Consider the following 19,848-nt stretch of genomic DNA (forward strand, 5'->3'; position numbering starts at 1 on the left):
ACTCAGGCACTCCTGACTCCAGGGCTGGTGCTCTATCCACTAGGCCACCTAGCTGCCCCTATAAATGTTTTTTAAAAAATCCCTCTATTATTTCATGAGCAATTTCTTTCTTGATTTAACATTTTTTTTCCTTAATACAAAAATCTGTTAATCATGGGTGGTCATTGTCAGGTCTTCTGTCCAGCTTCAAGTCTTGTAAAACCTGACTTAACAAGAAGTTCATGAACAAGGTAGGAATCTCTTTGGTGCTTTTGTAGAGACCAACTGTGAGCACAAGGATTATGAACACTCACTCAGAGTCCTCCTTTATCTCCCCACTTCTCAATCAAGTTAAGTTCATTGTTCTTTCTTTTCAGCAGAACAAACCTTAAAGTTTTCTTTGAATTATTATGCATCCTACAGTCAGTCCTTCAGATCACAGAAAATATACCATGCCAAGTGTATCCAGGGAGGTACAATGATTGCATTGATGACTTTGTTAATTACAATTGGGATAATTAACAGAATTTCAAGTTTTGATTTTTCAGATAAAGATTATTCATCCAAGAAAGAATTTTTACTTGTTACATTGTTGTTACAGTCTGACACCATTAACTCTACTTTTGTTTTCCAATCACTTTGACAGGGGAGATAAGAAGAGAAACAATTACAACTGAAGTCAGGGCTTCCAAAGAAGGTTCCTCCAGAATAGCTGACTGGGAACTGCATTGTATGTCTTTGTCCTCTACTTCTTTCATGACATTTAGAATTTCTTAAAAATGCCTCAGGGCAACTAGGTGGCATAGTGGATAAAGCACTGGCCTTGGAGTCAGGAGTACCAATCTGGTGTCAGACACTTAATAATGACCTAGCTGTGTGGCCTTGGGTAAGCCACTTAACCCCATTCGTCTTGCAAAAAAAAAATCTAAAAAAAAAAAGAATTTCTTAAACAATAACTTCATTTTTTGAAGTTTTGAAATCTCCTTTGGGTCTTTGGAGATATCAAAGAATAGGGGTGAATTATGACAAATGATGTAATGCCCATTGCAAAGCACAATGGAAAATAGCCATTGAAATCTTCTGGTTTAAACTTTGGTCTAAAGAAAAAGTTTTCCAGATAGATGTGCTGTATCTCAGATACCAGCACACTGCATTTAAATATGCATTGTAATGATGGAAGAGAAACTCATGCTTAGATTGGAAAATTTTTCCTTTAAGTAAGTGCATCAATCAATAATTGTCATCAGACAATGTTGTTCCTTTGAGTTTGACAATGGTTAGGAACAGATTCATGTAATTAGTGGACTTATTGATCATTGTTCTAGACTGTGGTACTTTTGTCCAGAAAAGAAGTCCTGGAATCCAGATACCTCCTTCCCAGTTATTAGCTCTTCTACCTTTATAAATCCTTGATGTCTCCCTTCTCAGTCAGTCACTTCCTCAATGTGAGCTTCTGGGGCAGATGTAAAGTATATGAGAGTCTTATATCTAGAGCTTTTAATATCTGCAACATCTTCATACATGCCATATTTTCTCTTGCCCCCAATTCCTTGGCAGAAAAAAGTTCAGTGATGAATACGAAAAGAAGAAAGAATGTCCTGGTGTTCCTGGTTATGAACTTGAGAGCTTTCCCAGTCAACCTCTGAACGAAATAAGACTCATCATAAGTCATAAGACATTGGTTGCTGGACAACCTCATGGTTCCTCCTCAGTTTGCAGGCTGGGAAAAAAATGAAGAAACAGGTTGAGTTCTAATATGGTGGCTTCCATAAAATATAGGCGAAGAATACCTAGTGAGGGAGCTGAAACAGGCCAAGCCAATTAAATGCCTTCAAAGTGACAAGAGCAATACCAGCAATTTGCAAGGGAGTGAAAATGAATAACTGTGCTGTAAACACAGTGCCCTATCCTGGCTTGCAAACTCTCAAACTGGTCACTGGCAATCCAAAGAAAGGATCAAAACCATGATTTAAAGGGTGGTAACAGAAGTCATCTATGCTGTTACAATTTATCCCAAGGTGCCACTTTCCTATCAGGGCTATAGAATAGCTTCAAAAACTTGGAAAAAAACAATAGGCAGTTCATCTGAAAGAAGCCAAAAACAGGTATATTACTACTTTAAAGCATTGAAGTCATCCCTGTTTGAACAGGGAAATGGCTTGTCAGGAAAGTTGCTCTACTTGGTATAGATGCAGTTAAGTTTTGAGCAAATTTCATAACCCCTTTGACTATCCTGTCAATATTAGAAGTTTTTAGTGTTCAGGATCTTCAGTGCCAAGTTCATCTGCCATTGCCATAAATGTTGGACTTTGAAACTGCATCACTGTTGGCACTGCCATAGAATAACACCAGAAGTTAAAAAATCTTCATCTTCCCTCCTTTTTGTCCTGCTGACCTTCACCTTTTAGAATCAAGCAGTTGGTTTCATAACGATACATACTATACATAATACCTTGAATTTCCCAGATAGTCTTTTACTGTGTACACAGATTTTCTTTCTCTCATCCTCATATAGCTTATTTCAGAGGATCTTTTTCAAGTAGACATATCTACCTGATGATTGTCTCCCTGTGAAAGTGAAAATTAGGGGAAAAACTGCATTGTGGAACAAAAAGTTACTAAGTACTCTGATATGAGATATTCCAGATGGAACTAAATAATTTGAAAATTTGACTTAAAATGCATATAATAGTCCCCCTAAAATAAAAAATATAGACAGTTGGTGCTGTACAAGTATGAATGAGGAGAAATTCTTGCAAAGTATGAAGCATATTAGTATATTTGTTCAAGCAATAGCAATACATACAGATATGGATATTGTATTCAGGATTTTTCAATTACTTTAGAAAGCATATTAAAAAGTTTTATAAACATTTCCACAATTTGGATCTTGAATAAACTAGTGAACTTTTATATATGTAGAAGATCTATGATATATTTTCAAGGACCAAAAAAGGTACAAATCAGAGTATCACTTATTATATTGCTTTGTTGGAATACTCCTATATACACCATTAATTTTAGTAGTTTGCTCCTAATTTAACTTTTAAAAATCAGATTTACTGCAGTTCATCAAAAGTGTCAATATAAATTTGATGAATCTTGATTAAAGAATCTTGTAAATCTGAGAAAAAAGCTGCAGCACAAAACACTAAAAACAGGCATATAGATACATAGGTAGGTGCCTACCAGAAAAAATTTAATGGTAAAAGTCATATCACTGCCAGAGTCCTAACAGAGAACTTGTGGAGAAACTCCCCATGTAGCCCCAATGGAGGAGAGCACCTTGTTAAGAACTTGGAGAAAGACTCTAATCCCTTCCAGGTTAGCCAGTAATGTGACATTTAAAAAAGTTTGAGAGACTTAGCTTCTGGGTAATTTTATCATTTTATTAATAAGACCAGCAAGTTATTAGTAAAAGCATGGTCATTTGACCATCTCTCTTAGATTAAAGACTAGGAACATTGTTTAGGACTCTGTAGGAAACTGGGATTCCTTGGAATAACAAGGATTACTTGAATAAGAAGGAAGTTAGGGGACTAATGTTTCCTATATCTTTTTTTGTGGATTTCTGAATGATTTGAAATAAAGACTTGCCCCTATCTGATACTCATAGTTTTATTTTTAATGCTTATATGAAAGCTGGGGATACAGTTATACATATTTAGATTAACACAAGTTATATTTTATGATCATATGAGAATATTTTTCTGGAGTAGCTCAAGGTTTGTGTATGGGAAATGGGAATGAGCTAGTGAGAGCTTCTAGTGTCAAACCTGGTATTTGTCAGTCCAGAGTCTTTGAGGGTTGGTGGGAAGGAGTGGTTAGGTTATCAGTTTTATTCTGTTTTCAAGTTTCCAATTGTTTAGAGTTCTTTCTGAGAGGAAATATAGTCAAGGGTGAAGCTATTATATTGAAAAGCAAAGAAACACAGAACTACATTTAGATGGAGAAAGAATGACCTGGTCATAAGAAACAAAATATCTTAAAATTCAAACTGAATTCTCCCGTGAAAAAAGATTTTTCTTTCTTTTCTTTGAGTTTTGCAAGGCAATGAGGTTAAGTGAGTTGCCAAGGCCACACAAGCTAAGTAAGTAATAAGTGTCTGAGGCTGAATTTGAATCCAAATTCTCCTCACTTCAGGACTAGTGCTCTATTCACTGTGCCACCTTAAAATATTTTTTAAAAATATTATACCCATTCTTTTTGTAGTGGCAAAGAATTGGAAACTGAGAGACTGCCTATTAGTTGGGGAATAGATGAATAAATTATGGTATATGATTACAATGGAATATTACTGTGCTATAAGAAATGATGAGCAGTCTGATTTCAGAAAAAACTTGAAAAGATTTATATAAACTGATGTAAAGTGAAGTGACCAGACCATGAGAACATTGTACCCAGTAACAGCAAAATTGTAAGATGATCCATTGTGAATGGTTTAGTTATTTTCAACAATACAAAAAATGCAAGACAATTCCACAGGATTCATGATGCAAAATGTTATCCATCTCCAGAGAAAGAAGTGATGTAGTCGGAATGCAGATTGAAACACATTATTTTTCACTTTCTGTATTTTTTTCATTTTTTTTGTCCTTTGGGTCTGACTTATTTCACAAATGAATAATTTGGTAATATGTTCTATAAGATTAAACTTATACATCCTATGTCAAATGTCTTGCCATCTCAGGCAGAAGAGAGGGGAAGGAGAGAGAGAAAGAAAGAGAAAGAGAGAGAGAGAGAGAGAGAGAGAGAGAGAGAGAGAGAGAGAGAGAGAGAGAGAGAGAGAGAGCATTTTGAATTTAAAAAAATATTAAAGCTCATATTTACATGTAACTGGAGAAAAATAAAATATATTTAAAAATTATTTGCTCAGACTCATATTCTGGTGTCTTGAGTGGAAGTTTCAGTCAAAATGGATTTTTGGTGTCATACTTCCAGGATTTTTTATATGAAATCTTCTCTTCATTCTTACTTGAAATCATATAATCTTGGAACTCTGGGGCCTGTTCTTGTTCACCTGAACTTTGGGTAATACAAAAACATAAAAACAAATTTCAAGAGTTATTTTTCCCCTTAGTCTGCTGGTTAATTTGTTCAACATAGCAGACCCTTCAAAATGAATTTGTCTTTAGGAGTTAATGACTCAAGGTTTATGCCTCCAGGTTAATTCTAGGTTTGTTCAAGTGATCCTGTGATTTAGTTTGGTTTTCCTTTGCTTCCCTTCCCTTTCCCTCTCTCCCTCATTCTTTTCCTTTCTTTCTTCCTTTTGTCTTTTCTTGTCTCCCTCCTACTGGGCCTCCCTATGTCACTTAAGCTGGAAATGCAGTGGCCTGCTCAAATAGACATAGAATCTTTAGCATGCTCTATTTATCTATGCTGAATAAATTTGCCCCTCCCTAGGTAGACTAATAGCACTATGCTCCTAAGGCAAATTGGTGTGGGACTTAGTTCAGACAGGATGGACTCTGTTGCTCAGAACATCCTAAGATCATAAAACAATCTTTGCCACCCTGGTAACCAGAATTACAGGTATGTGCTACCACACCTACCACTCCGAATTGAGTTTGTTTTTTACCAAGTGTACATAAGCTATTTGGACAGCTAGTTGGTACAGTAGATAGAGCACTGGATTTGGAATCATGAAGACTTATCTTCATGAGTTCAAATCTGGCCTTGGACACTTATTAGCATTTAACCCTATTTGCATCAGTTTACTCATTTGCAAAATGAGCTGGAGAAGGAAATGGAAAAAAAATTTCAGTATATTTGCCAAGAATACCCAAAATAGGTCACAGAAGTTGACATGACTGAAATTACTGAAAAACAATAAATAGAAATTGCCATGTTATGAGAGTTCCTGAAACTTTAATACTTTAAAGAATCTATGACCTCATCAGTACTGGCATTCCCTTCCAAGTGATAGTCACCTTATTTTTGCCTTATCCTGAATGACATTCTATACATCCTTCCATATATTTTCCAGAGGGAGTTCATCTCATCTGTTAGAGGTCTTCCTCTAGGCATCATAACATTATACAGTTTCCAAACAGCCGCAGGCTGTCCATCTGTTATTCTCCACTCTTACTATGTGACTGGTACTCTATCATTGCACTCCCAAGTTCTCCATTGTCCTTTGGATGACAGAAACATAACATATTACTTTGAACCAAATTATTCTTGTTCCATTTGCTTGTTTTTCCTAAAACTAGACTAAAGTTAAGAAGCATGAAAGAAAACTATTTTGGGTTAAATGAAAATGTCATGAATGGTAAATGAGCTGCTCACTTGGGCACAACTTCATTGTTGAGTTACATAGGTCATATCTTCATAGACAAAGTTTAACTCAGAACTGAAGCATTTATCAAGTAATTCAAGCCCAATTCATGTTTGCATTTTAAAAAAGAAAAAAAAAAGGGGAGCAAGAGAGTGGGCTTACTGTCCAAAATAATTCAAATAACTACTATAACAAACCAGTATTAAATTTTTCTTTCTTTTTTTCCACTCATAAATATGTATTGAAATTGTATATAATTAGAATGATTTACTTCTCTTTGTTAAAAGCCAAAGAGATAGGGGGCAGTTAGGTGGCACAGTGGATAGAGCACTGGCCCTGGAGTCAGGAGCATCTGAGTTCAAATCCAGCCTCAGACACTTAATAATTACCTAGTTGTGTGGTCTTGGGCAAGCCACTTAACCCCATTGCCTTGCAAAAAAAGAAAAACTTAAAAAAAAGAAACTTTAGTAATATGCTATTCTCTTTTCTTTGCTGCTTTAATAAATCTATTCTGTTTTATTTCCTTGTTAGCCTGAGACTATCAGGTAGCTGGGAGGCCATAAAGACCAACAACAATTCTGTGTTATCGTGGAAAAGATTATAGGGTGGTGGTGGTGGCATATAAGTGGGAAGTGGGATAATTGAAGAGAAGTGAAAAGAGATGAGGAAAAAGTTAGCCAAAGAGAATGTTAATAGATTGAACTAAGATTGAACTCTGTCAGAGGTCAGAATCTGAAACAGGTGATACAAGGTATCACTATTCTATATATGTACAATATGTCATTATTCTATTTATACTTTTATATATTTACATCTAATTGCACTTATAAATTCTTACCTGGATTATTTTTTTTGTTCACTTCAGTGTAATCTTTTTTTAAAAAAAAACTTTTGATTGCTAGATCTAAATATTTTAATGAATTTTAGATATCTTTCAATTTTATATATAATGGAAATAAAAATGGGATAAAAAGTTTTGTTAGAATATATGCTCAGAAGTGATATTTGTTTGATATTTCTATAAAAAGCCTATAAGAAATGAATAATGAATTTTTGTTAATACTATGAAATCATTGTCATTTAGCTCAGTTACCTCCCAGTCTCCCAGACTACTTTAAGTATTAGGATACCTACAGTATTACTTTGATATTTTGAAATGATACTATCATGATTTTATTGGTATTGGTAGCTCCTTCAGTAACTCAGATCACAGCTCTTCTACATTTTTTTACCTAATGTGATTTTCCCCAGATTGTATCCCCTCAAAAAAATTCTCTATAAGCTGTGAACTCATCCAACCTTTCTGTAGAGCAATTTGGAATTACGCCCACAGGGCAACAAGAATGTGCATATCCTTTGATCCAGCAATACCACACTGGGTCTATATCCTGAAGAGATTATGAAAAAGGGTAAAAACATCACTTGTACAAAAATGTTTATAGCAGCCCTGTTTGTGGTGGTAAAGAATTGGAAATCAAGTGAATGTCCATCAGTTGAGGAATTGCTTAATAATACAGTGGTATATGTATGTGATAGAACACTATTGTTCTATTAGAAACCAGGAGGGATGGGAATTCAGGGAAGCCTGGAAGGATTTGCATGAACTGATGCTGAGTGAGATGAGCAGAACCAGAAAAACACTGTAAACCCTAACAGCAACATGGGGGTGACAATCAACCTTAATGGACTTGCTCATTCCATCAGTGCAACAATCAGGCACTATTTTGGGGTATCTGAGATGGAAAATACCATCTGTATCCACAGAAAGAATCGTGGAGTTTGAACAAAGACCAAAGACCTTTAAATAAAAAAAATAAAAAAAACCCGTTATTATGTAATTATGTAATTTTGCTATCTCTTATACTTTATTTTTCTTCCTTAAGGATATTATTTCTCTCTCATCACATTCAACTTAGATCAATGTATGGAAACAATGACACTAACATATTGCCTTCTTTGGGGGTGGAGTGGGGGGGAGGGAAGCAAGATTAGGGAAAAATTGTAAAATTTAAAATAAATAAAATCTTTTTTTCCATAAAAAAATTCTCCATAGAATATCTGCACAATATCCTGGAGGCAAATCATTCTTGTTCATTCTCTCTCTCTCTCTCTCTCTCTCTCTCTTTATTTCTTTCTTCTTTTTTTTTTATCAAGAGAAACCAACATTTCTTTCAAATCTATTTGTTGTCATTATTGCTCCTTCATAAGCCTACCTCCTTTTCTGATCATATACATTTTCTATTATGTTCTTTTCTTTTCCATTCTGGCAGGAATACAGAATGCACACCCCATTAACAATTTTCTGGATTGATTTCAGTGGGTCTGTGAATTGGAATAGGAATTATTGCTTTTTGAACTAACCACTGACAAAAAGACTTAGCATTTCCTTCAATTAGTTAAGAATATTATTTTGAGAGGGTATTCATAGGCTTCACCAAACTGAGGCCCATTAGTTTCAATAGACCATAAAAGGGATCTATGATACAAAAAAAATTTTTTTTGAACATTTGAAGTAGAGAAATAGCATAAGATAATGCCAGAGAAGTAGAGTGGTCCCTAAGTCCCTAAACATTCTGAAAGATGTATTTCCAAGGGAAAAACAAGTAAGTCCCCAGTCACATATATGTATATGTATAAACATATACACATATGAATATGTATATTTGTTTGTGTTCACATCCACATATGCTTTACTGTAATTGAAAAAACTGAAGTTCTTTTCCTGGTCCCAAAGCTACCTATTGCTATTACAGTCGACCACACACACACACACACACACACACACACACACACATACACACAATTTACCTGTCTATCTGCCTGTCTGCTTTTTGCCTCTCTCTCTCTCCATATATGTGTATATATATATATATATATATATATATATACAACTATATGTATGAATATACATATAGACAAATACACACATATATATTATACACACACACATCCACACACACATATAAGCACACAGTTCCTTCATAATTGTGGACTCATCTAATTATCTATTGGCAGTATTTATCCAAGATACACATTTGTCTATCAATCATTCCTCAGCATTATTCTTCAATTTCATATAAAGGGTAGGAGATTTTTCTTCCATTCTTTTACTACAAAAGGGTATTGCTCCAAAATGTAATCTCTACTGTACATAATCTAAATTATAACAAGCCTAATAGTACCAGGTATAGAGCCCAAAGTTATGTATGAAGGAACATAGAATCAGAAAGAAGCAAACTCATTACCTTTACTATACAGTGACTAAAACTGAGATTATCTGCATCAGTTGAAATGTCTGGAATAAGTTTTTCCACAGTATGCACTATCAAATTCTGGTATTTTTGTAGGAGCAGAGTTGGAAAGGGGCAACATATTAAAGCAAAGTGTTGAAGTAAGAAGAGTTGGGTTTGAATGGCAATTCTGACATAATAGTTAGCTCTATCATCCTGGGAAAATTCATTTCATCAGTTTTTTCATTTATGAAATGGAGATATTCTTGTACTTTATAACACAACTGAAAGAAAAATGGTTTGTAAATCTTAAATCACTATATAAAAATGTTACAATTTTTATTACATATTCACGTGCCTTACTGTGTAGTAAGTACTTTATTACTATTATTAAGTGGTTTTTCTCTGTTCATTTAGGTCTTTGCATGTATTTATACTTGTGTCTTTTTCCATAGAGAATATTGGCTTTAGCAAGGAAGAACCCTATTTTAGCTTGTTTTGTCTACTGGCAAGGATAGAATTGACTCAGTATGTGTATTTAATATGAACTATTTAACTATCAATTTATTGATGTTCATCTTATTGTTTTGGCTTCTGTGCATCCTAGGAAATCATGTGTTGGGGAAATAGATAGATTCAAAAAACAAGTCTAGTTATTCCTTCTCATTGCTATGTATGAGGATTGGAATGTGAATTTTATTGGATATCATCCACAAAGGCTTTGGGGGTCTGCTATACTGACTGTATTGAATTATTAGCCTGCTTAGTTTAAAGTCTGGTTCAATTTAGATTCAAGTCTTCTAGTTAATGAATGATAGAGAATGAATTAAACAAGATGCTGCTTAGAGTATATGCATCTATATTATTTTTGAATCCTTCCATAACATAACCAGACAACAAAATTGTTTCAAAAGATTATGAAGCATTAAACCAGAGTTTAAGTTACCAAGACAGGACTTGTGATTTGCTATAATTTAATCTGCTCAGTATTTTAGTTACTCAACTAATTTTTTCAGCACCTCTATGAACAAATCCTTTCTTTATATTTTTTTGTTTGTTTCAGGTCAACATTTTATGTATTCTAGCTAATACCTCATCATTATGCTAACTGTACTTTTATTGTCGAAAGTCTTTGCTACAGCCTTTGACTGTGTGTAGCAGGATATGATTTGACCTTGCAGAATTTTCAGCCATTACCAGTGGCGTCAGATTGAATGGGGTTAGTGGAAGGTCAGATACTTACTATCCAAAAGATTGAATTATTTATGACTTTAATATTCACAAGTGTTTCTAGAGCAAGTTCCAATATACCACTGAATAGAATCTGTCAACAAAATACTGCATCTGTTCAATTTTGTAGAAAACCCATAAAAAAGCATTTTTGAATTGCCACTTTGAGTTCAAGTTATTTCTTTTTTCTGCCTACCTCTACCCCACCCTGTAAGAATGTAATGATGAGACAAGATTAATATTTTCATCTAGGGCTCTATGTCTCCATTAAAATGAATCATTAAAAGTGAATTTTCATGTTAACTAACAGAGGTGGCTTTATTCTTACCATTTCTGATGCCCATATAAATACTATTTTTGACATTTAAGGGAGAAATATTTCTATCCTTAAATTCTAACTACAAATACCATTGGTTCCTAAAGTAGAAAACTATATTGGAAGAGTTAAATATGTAGGGAGATTGACCAAGGGAGTGGTCAATTATTTCCCTAAGGGAGGTGAATTTTTGATGACTTTTATAAACATGTTCCTACTATCAATGTGGAAATGACCACTGGAATCATTGAAAGTACTAAAGACACAGTGAGTAAAGTTATCCTCAAAATTAATTAGCTGATACTCCTAGGGAACAGAGATTGTAGAAGAAGCCATTATTTGTTCTGGCATAAAAAAATGCCTCTCTATTTGCTCACTTCTATATATCTGAGAGATGCAATCTGAGTTTTGAAGAGCTAAATGCAGATCAAGGACCTGAGAAGAGCACAATTTTTGACTACTTTGACCTAAGGTAAATGGTAATCATATATGTGATCAAGTTAGGGTCCTTGGCCTTAGTCTTGCAGAATTTCTGACTCTAACCTTAGACAAGTGACTCTTAAACATGTAATAATTAAGGAGAGGGGACCACATGGTCCAACTGGAGAGTTTTCCTGAACCCCAATCTGCTAGTCAGATGAGAGAGAATTTCCTACATAAAAAGTTGACTTTCTAGCAGAGCTGAAGAATTTTCTGGGTAGTGTCAGCCTCTAGGGATGCCTCTCCAGAAACTCCAAATTTGAGAATTCCAGAATCCAGACTTTTCTCAGAGAAGAGAGAATTCCTAAGTAGTTCCAGAATCTTGTGGAAAAAAGGATTGTTATCCCTGGAGGTTTGGTGAAGTGGAAAGAGTTCTTGATTTGGATTACGAGGATCTGAATCCAATCCTCATTTTGTCTGTTACTGCTGTGTGACTAAACATTTTCTAAAATCCTCTTTGGACCTCAGATTCCTTAAGTGTAAAATAAGGGCCATAGAGTAGAAGACCTTCAAGGTCCCTTCTGGCCCTAAATGTTGCAATCATATCAGGGAAGGCACCAAAATTAAATGGAGTTGGAAAAGATTGTTGTAAGAGATGAGATTTTTCAGTTGGAACTTAAAGGAAACCAGGGAAAATATCAAACAGAGATGAAGAGGGAGATCTGCAGGCATACATACAGGATATCAGAAAAAATGCCCAATTGGATATATTATTTGTTACTGGTCCAATATGTCTGATGACATGGAGTGGGCTTAGGGGTATATATATATATATATATATATATATATATATATATATATATATATATATATATATATATGATACCTCTCTCTGAACTCACTCCCCAAAGTTCCCTTTGCTATACCCTTTGATACAGCTACAAGAACCTGTTTGTTCAAATCATTTCTGAAACTTAACTACTTAACTACTCAAATCAGAAACTTGAATGTTCCTTCTAAAATCTTCTCTGCTATTCATAGGTTTAGAGCTGTTTCTAATTATTTCAACCAAAACCATAGCATTTCCCATGTCATCTCATTTCATCAAAGGCTCAAAAGCTTGTCTCTCCTCCCAAATTAATTAAAAATTCATTGGCAGCTAGTTATGCTTTTGCTTCAACAGTGATGTCCAGACAATGTTCACACAAGGTTTATACCTTTAACTGTTTGATCTGATAATTTATTGAAAGATATATTCCCATGAAGGTGTAGATCATTTATTTGTTATATTCATTGATATTGAAGAATATGGGGCACCTTTCTTATGAATAATGTTCCATTCTGGGTCCACAGCATAGGAAGAATATTGATAAGCAGAACAGGATAATCAAGATGGTGAAGCTCAGGTTATATGATGATCTGTTGAAAAAATTGACATTGATTAACCTAGAGAAAGGAAGTCTCAGAGTAGGATAAGGCTGTTCTCAAGAATTTGAAGGGCTATCCAGAGAAGAGGGATTATTGTTGTTGAGTCTTCTAGTCTTTTCTGACTCTCCCTGATCCCTTCTGGTGTTTTCTTGGCAAAGAGATTAGGTCCTCTGACTCTAGGACTGGCATATCCATTGTGCCACCTAGATGCTTGCAGACAAGAAGGATTAGATTTAGAATAGTTAGTCCCAGAATGTAGAATTAGTAGCAATGGGTAGAAATTGCACAGAGATAAATTTAGGCTTAAGATCAGAGAATGAAACAGCTTTATAGGTCTTACTACCCTAGCCAACAAACAGAAAAACCAAACAAGGAATAAAATTTGCTCTTCCCCCCATTACATTTCTATTCCCCTTCCCCTTAATCAGGAATCCTTGCAAGGTTATGAATATTTATCAGTCATCCTTCAGCAAGAAATTTCTTTGCAGTATATCTTAGAGTCTATTTCAATACATAACGGATATCCCTGTAAGGTACTGAATTAATGCAGGTTGATGAGAAAGAAGAGGAAAGGAAGAAAGTGCACTTGGATTTCATTTTCGTATTTGACACAGTTTCTTATGAAATGTTACTTGTAAAATTAATTCAAATTGGTTTAGATAAGAGTCTTATCCATGGACCTAAAAGTGGCTAAGTGCCAAAGAGCAGTGATAAATGACAGGATATTAAGTTCTGGGGAGGTGCTGAGAGTGGGACTCCAAATCAGGTCTGGGTTTTATTGGCAACCTTTAAAAAGCATAAATGACTTATGAAACTGTTAGAGGATACTAAGTCTGAAGGAGGTCTGAGGATGGATAAAGTAGTTCTTATACATTTTTAATAAGAAGTAAAATAGTAAAAAATTAGGAAATTTTTAATTAAAATGAAAGGAAGAAATTTTATTTCCTTCTTAATAGAAATCTCTACAGTCAATCAGAACCTGTACTTGACATAAACAGTTTATACTTCTGATTGATCCCATAAGTCAATCAAAGAGTTTTCTCACCTGAAAAAGGTGTGGAGGATCTTGACCATAGCAATAACAAAACTAACTGATATCATGTGATTATGTCAAAAGATACAGGAAAAAGGTTTTGATAAAACCAAAACTATGAAAAATGCTAGAGAGCATAAGAAATAAAATTTTCCTTAAAATGATAAGTACTTTCTATCTAAGACCAGTAACAAATATGAACTATAATGGGGATAAATTAAAACCTTTCCCAATTAGATCAGAGGTAAAGCTAGAAGGCCCATTATCATCACTAGTATTCAGTATTATACTGGAAATGTTAGTTATAGCAATAAGAGAAGAAAAAGAACTTGAAAGATTTAGAATGGGCAATGAGCAAACAGAACTATCACCCTTTGCAGATGATATGAAGGTATCCTTAGAGAATCCTACAGATTCAGCTAAAAAACTACCTGAAATAATGAACAATTAAAAAATGTATTTATTTAAGGCAATGGAGTAAAGAATGACTTGTTTAAGATCACATAGCCAGGCAATTATTAATTTGAACTCAGGTCATCCTGATTCCAGGGCCAGTGCTTTATCCACTGCACCTAGCAACCCCTGTAATGAACAATTTTAGCAAAATCACGGGATAAAAAATAAATCCACACAAAATCTATTTCTACATATACAAAGTTCAATAATAAGAGATAGAAAAAGAAATCCCTTTTAAAATAGCTATAGAAAATATAAAATACTTTGGAGTCTGCCTGCCGAAACAAACCCAGGAACCATATGAACAAAATTGCACAATACTTTTCACACAAATAAAGTCACATCTAAACAATTGGAAAAATACCGATTACTCATAAGTAACCCGAGTCAAAATAATTAAAATGACAATTCTGCCTAAATTAATTTATTTATTTAGTGCCATACCAATCAATCTACCAAAAAATCGTCTCTAGAACTAGGAAAAAATAGCAAAATTTATCTGAAAGAACAAAAGGTCAAAGATATAAAGGGAATTAATGAAAACAAATGTCAATGAAGAAGGTGGACTGGGCATTCTATCTCTTAAATCATTATAAAGTGGTAATCCTCAAGACTATCTAGTACTGGCTAAGAAATAGAGTAGTGAATCAGTGGAGTAAATTAAGTAAACAACTCAATAATAAATGACCATAGTAATCTAGTGTTTGATAAACTCGAAGATCCCAACATTTGGGGGGAAAACTCATGGGCAAACTGGAAAACATTGTAGCAGAAACTAGGTATAGATCAACATCTTATACTGTATACTAAGATCAAAACAGGCACATGATTTAAACAGAAAGGGTAATACTATAGGCAAATTAAAAGAGCAAGGAATAGTTTTTCTGTCAGATCTATATAGAAGGGAAGAATTTATAACTAAACAAGACTTGGAGAGCATTATGGGATGTAAAATGGAAAATTTTGATTATATTAAATTTAAAAGGTTTTGCACAAACAAAACCAAGACAAGAAAGTAAGTAATTAGAAAGAAAGTAAATTGAGGGATGGGATGGAAAATTTAGAGTAATAAGGTCCAATTTATAGTAATAAGTATAGTAAGTATAGTAATAAGGTCTCATTTCTCAAATATTGTCAAGTCTATTACTCAATCATTCCCCAATTAATTAATTATCAAAGTGTAGGAATAGACACTTTTCAGAAGAATAAATCAAAGCTATCTATAGGCACAAAAAATGCTCCAAGTCACTATTCATTAAAGAAAGGTAAATTATACCGATTCTGAGGCATCACTTCATACTTATCATATTAGCTAATATGACAAAAAAGGTAAATGCTAAATGTTGGAGAGGATATGGAAAAAAAATTTGGTCACTAATACATGACTGATATTCTGTGTACAGAAGGAAGGTGATCCAACCTTCCAGAGAGCAATTTGGAATTATGCCCAAAGGGCGATAAAACTGTATAAACACTTTGATCCTGCAATACCAGTACTTGGTGTGTATCCCAAAGAGCTTTTAAAAGGAAGGGAGGGAGTGGAAAGAATCAATCTATACAAAAATATTTACAATATCTCTTTTTATAGTGGTGAAGAATTGGAAACCAAGGAGATGCCCATCACCTGGAGAATGGCTGCAGTATGTGACTGTAAAGGAACAGTATTGTCCCATTTAAAATGATGAGCAAGATAATTACAGAAAAAACTGAAGAGACATTTGAACTGATGCAAATTGAAATGATCAGAACTAAGAGAACATTAGCAGCAATAATATAGGGATGATCACCTATGAATGATACAGGACAATTCCAAAGGACTCATGATGAAAATGTTAGCTATCTCCAGAGAAAGAACTGATGGAGTCTGAATGCAGATTGAAATATAGTATTATTCACATTGCTATTTTTTATATTTTTTTCTCCTTTGAGTCTATCTTCTTTTACAATATGACTAATTTGGTACTGTGTTTGACATGATTGAAAATGTATATTCAATATAAGATTTCTATCTATCTTGGGGAGAAAGGAAAAATAAAATACTTTTTAAAGTATTATAAGACTTGTCTTTTAGCTTAAGCAATTTAATAGCCAAACACTGGGTAATTTTTACTTTTGGGTTTTGCCCATCTCTGACTGCTTTGTTATGAGCTTGGAAGACAAAGACTATATAGAAGACTTAGGTCAGACCTATCTCTTAAAAAAGGATATGGAAAAACCTGGTGAAATGTATGTGAAGATATGTATGTGATTCTCATGATTAGAGCCTCATAGGTTTTGGGAACTATTGTACAACATATAGATTCTTATATCATAGATACAGACCAATGGACACGCTGCAATTTCAACCAGTAAACTGGTAATAATGAACCCAGAGTTGCTCTCCATAATGGAAGAATATATGTAGTTGGTGACTTTAATTTGGACAAATGAGGCTCTGGCATGTATCTAGGTTTTGGATAATAGCAGAGAAGGCAAAGAAGAGGTATTCTATGGACCTACACTTCCTTTTGCTTCCAGTGGAATAGTTGTGCTCAATGCTTCCTTGTCTTGTTTAACACATCTATCACATTCAGATTCATAGTAGTTAGAAAAAATGGGAAAAAATGTATTTAGATACTGATTCTCTGGGGCATTCACTCTAACCTGGAATCAGTCTTTCTCTGACATTTATTCCCACAACTGGCCTTCAAATGCCCAATTCAGAGAGTGGTATGTGAGGTAATTAAAGACTTCTAATCCTGGTCTTAGATTTATTCCTAACTCCAGTTAATCAACTCCAAAACTCTGGTGGAAAAGGTAGGAAATGATTGATTAAAGCAAATCTAATTTTTGATGCTAGAAAAGTACTTTATCTGAAAGCAGTAAGAATATATAATAATACTTTTTGCCTGTACTCTCTTACCTTGTATCCCAGAATACCTTGAGTGTTTCCAATAGACCTTCACACACACACACACACACACACACACACACACACACACACACACACACACACACACACACAGCTTACCTGTGGCTGAACTTCTAGTTATTTTCTCATTCCAAAGGAAGGGTGGTCTCTAATGTCATCTCTTAGATCTTTCTCTCTCTCTCTCTGCCCTATCTCTCTGGGTATCCTGGAAACTCCCCAAAGATGTAGGGACTTCAAAGGAGTCTAAATAACCTTTAATTATCTCCTACATACAATTGCCTTTCCCTTTTCCCCTGCCCCCAACTCCCCCAGCACCTCAGGAAGAAGACTTTCCTTAAGCCATCTAAAAAGAAATTGGTCTTTATAGTAGTTGGTCTCTATTCTGAAATCTGATAGCTATCCAGAGGTGTAAGGAGAGACACCTGCTTGGATACAAATATTTAATAGTTCTTTGGGGAATTGTGAACCTTTGTCTTTGCCCTCTAGATTCTACTGTTTACCTTTTTACTCCTGTGTTTGGTTGGGGGAAGGAGAGAAGTAAGGAGAACAGAAAAGAGGGAGAGATAAAGAGTGAGAAAGATTATTTACTCATTTCTGTAGGTCTCTAAAGAAGATTTTATAGATTAGGAAAGTAGACTTTGAAGTGTCACTTTAAATTGCATATAAATAACATTTTTGTTGATTGAATCATATTTTAAAATCTTTAGAGGAGTGTGCTATTTTTTAAAATCCCTTTGTGAAATCTTTTATAAAGCAGAGAATTATTTTGTAGAATGAATAGTCCCCTCTTTCCTCTCCCCATCACAATCAACTCCTTCATCCCTCTAATATTTTTTTTTGTCTAAATCTAAATTTTCACATGTCAGGAAACTTGTTACAATTGCGGTGGTAGTGATAATGATGTTTGTCCCTAATTTTTTTTCCAAGTCCATGAGGTTAAGTGACTTACTCAAGGTCACACAGCTATATAATTATGAAGTATGTGAGGCTGGATTTGAACTAAGGTCCTCTGGATTTCAGGGCTGATGCTCTATCCATGTGCCACCTAGCTGCCCCATATCCTTTATTTTTGAAGGAGACATGACATCAGGAAGATGATACCAAGACATACAAGTGAATTGGATTTAAATGAGGGGGGGCTGTGCAAAGTTACCATTCTCACTTTGTCCTCCACAACCACCTGGGTCCAGTGGTCAGATATGGATCAGGATGAATGGAGATAGCCCTGGATGAAGTAGGGGACCTTGGCCTTTTAAAGCTATGTTTTTCCCAGGTGACAGCTGACTGAGAGAAGCTCATCTATCCAGGGCTATCACCTAAAGTTTTTTTTTAAAGATGAGGAAGGGTCAGCTTAATGACACAGTGGATAGAGTGCCAGGCCTGGAAGTAGGAAGTCTCATCTTTCTGAAATCACTTAGTGTCAGACATTTACTCGTTGTATGGCCCTGGACAAGTCACTTCACTCTGTCTCAGTTCCTCATCTGAAAATGATCTGGAGAAGGAAAGACCACTGTAGTACTCTGTGACACCAGGGAGTTTTCACTTCTATCTCCACAGTTCTTCCAGTTACTTTTCTGAGGATTTCAACCCTCTTCCATCTCCTCTCCCTGCCCCCCAAATCCTGCTGAGCCAGAAGACAACTCCCCCCCCACTCCATATACATATTTAAAAAATTGAAGAACATAAAGGAATGACTGAGCGCACTAAAAACATATTAAGAGACCTAGACTAGAGCTACAATATTTCATATGTGTAAATAAAACAGGAAACACAATAGCCTTTGTTGGCAAGTAAAGAGAAATATCTCTGAAGAAAAGGTAAATGTTTGCCACGGGTTCTCTATGAAAGGACAGAGCTTTCTCCCAGGAATTGAGGTAGAGTCTGTAGATGAAGTGTCAAGAAATATGCCTTATATAGATGGAATGTTTAGGCCTTTCAGAAAGGAAGGGACAACAAAAATTCTCCCCAACCCCATACCCAATAGGGCTCTGCATATTTGGATGAATACATCTATAGTAGAAGGGGGGAAAAGCAGATACATCTTCTCTAGTTTCAACTTATTAAGTAAAAATAGTCTTGTCTAGACTATTTCCCATGTGGGGGGAACTATGCCTGAAGTATTGTAGAAGCTACAAAAACCAGGAAAAGATAAAGGGGGAAGGCATTTTATTCAAAACAAAAAAAAGTTGCCTCATTGAACAGAAATCATAACACCTAATGATTTAGCATTTAAAAGCAATGAAGCATTTAAATAGAGGGAGCATGCTGACTTTTAGGCATGACTCCATTTGCCTGAGACTCATGATGCCTAGATCATGCAATCTTTGTAGGTGAAGAAGGGGATTTTGAAGGACTTAGGGGCACCTAAGAGTATGGCATTCTTCAGGTACTTTGGACATTATATTTATTTCAGGATATTTCCCTGTGGGGATAGCTTCTGGAGCTTTTATTTTTTTTTAAGTAAGAAGGACATTTTTTAAAAAAATAAAGTAGGGGCAATGCTAGAAATTCTGGAACATCATGCTGTTCTCATTGCTCATATAGTTATAACCAATGAGAGTTTCCAAC

At 34.9% G+C, this 19,848-nt stretch overlaps 1 pseudogene; it reads right to left on the minus strand.

The window, feature by feature from the left end:
* Window positions 1-646: 646 nt before the first annotated feature.
* LOC141491777 (steryl-sulfatase-like) lies at window positions 647-8,202 on the minus strand (annotated as a pseudogene).
* Between the last annotated feature and the right edge of the window lie 11,646 nt (window positions 8,203-19,848).

The sequence above is a fragment of the Macrotis lagotis genome, chromosome 6 (genome assembly GCF_037893015.1).
Source record: "Macrotis lagotis isolate mMagLag1 chromosome 6, bilby.v1.9.chrom.fasta, whole genome shotgun sequence".
Classification (NCBI taxonomy): domain Eukaryota; kingdom Metazoa; phylum Chordata; class Mammalia; order Peramelemorphia; family Peramelidae; genus Macrotis; species Macrotis lagotis.